General features: G+C 50.2%; 1 long non-coding RNA gene across 1 annotated transcript in view; it reads right to left on the reverse strand.

Moving 5' to 3' along the window:
* Nucleotides 1-189: 189 nt before the first annotated feature.
* The window catches only part of LOC106698813, a 4,412-nt gene continuing 3,385 nt past the window's right edge, over nt 190-1,216 (reverse strand). Inside the window, exon 2 of the long non-coding RNA XR_001350203.2 lies at nt 190-372. This is a non-coding gene — a long non-coding RNA (uncharacterized LOC106698813). The remainder of the gene's footprint in view (nt 373-1,216) is intronic.

Below are 1,216 nucleotides of genomic sequence, written 5' to 3' on the forward strand. Positions count from 1 at the left end.
GTTTTTCCTATTAAGCAAGAAGCAGGTAGTTGCCCAGCACTTAGTCCACTCATGCTGTGTGGAAGCAGACTTATGGGCCCAGTTATGCAGTGTGCCTTTGTGCATGGTAATTATTCCAAGCTTAGTTTTGCCATCTATAAAATGGGAATCGTGTCCCCTCATAGTGTGAGGATAAAACAGGATCATGTGCAGTCTTTGATAATATTTATTGAACACCCTCTGTGGCAGGCAAACAGAAATAGTTCCTGTCTTTCTGAGAGCTGCCAGTCTAGTGAACAACTGTTAAACAAAAAAACAACAACCCAGACAATAAATAGCACAAGCGATCAAAGAAAAGTAACAGGGTGTGATGAAACTAACAAGGGATCCGACCTGGGATGTCAGGAAAGCCTCCCACATTTAAGACAAAACCTAACACAATGAGGAGAGACCTGCAGATGGTGTTGGTGTAGCTGGAGCAACAGACAACATGGACAAGGACCCCGAGGCAGCAGAAGCTGCTACCAGCCAGCACGTGGCATAGGCCTGGCACGCAGTAAGTGCCCACACAAAGTAGCTACTGTAATTGAAAAGAACAGGAAGGGCAAATGGATGCAAGGCCCAACAGCTGACTGTCAGTCATGGTTATGGGAATGGTGGGTTTAGGGTAAATTTTACTTTCTTCTTGATATTTCAGTATACTTTTTTATAATGAATTGTATAACATAAATAGTCTTATTTTGGGGGGAAAAAAGACAGGAATGTTCTCATTGTTTACAGACTAGAGTTGGTATTGATTATACCGGTCTCCGGTCTCCCTCTGAAACAGGAAACCAAACCCTGCTGCCCAGCTCTGGACCAGGCACTGAGCTGGACAATGTTGGGCCAGGTCGCTGATTCTTTCCCAAACTTTGGGGTCCCGTGGTTACAAAAATGAGAGCATCGCAAGAGGGGGATCCCCGGGCTCCCGCCAGCTCTCCCACGGTTAGGGCTGCTGGACCAAAGGCCACCCGCTCCCCCGGGCTGAGCCCGCGGGGCCACAACTCAAAATTCCTGCTGCTCAACTCCCTGTGCAGCGCGACAGCAGGAGAGCCCGCGTCTTCATTCCGCAGAGATGCTCCCATACCCGCCGCCGCCGCTCCTCTCATCAGCGACTCGCTCTGGCAGCCGCTCGCTGCCCAAGGTTTCCCGAGTTCCGGAGGACCTCGCGGGTCAAGCTCAGAAGCCAGGGCGGGGG

This window comes from Myotis lucifugus, unplaced genomic scaffold, assembly GCF_000147115.1.
Source record: "Myotis lucifugus unplaced genomic scaffold, Myoluc2.0 scaffold_239, whole genome shotgun sequence".
Lineage (NCBI taxonomy): Eukaryota > Metazoa > Chordata > Mammalia > Chiroptera > Vespertilionidae > Myotis > Myotis lucifugus.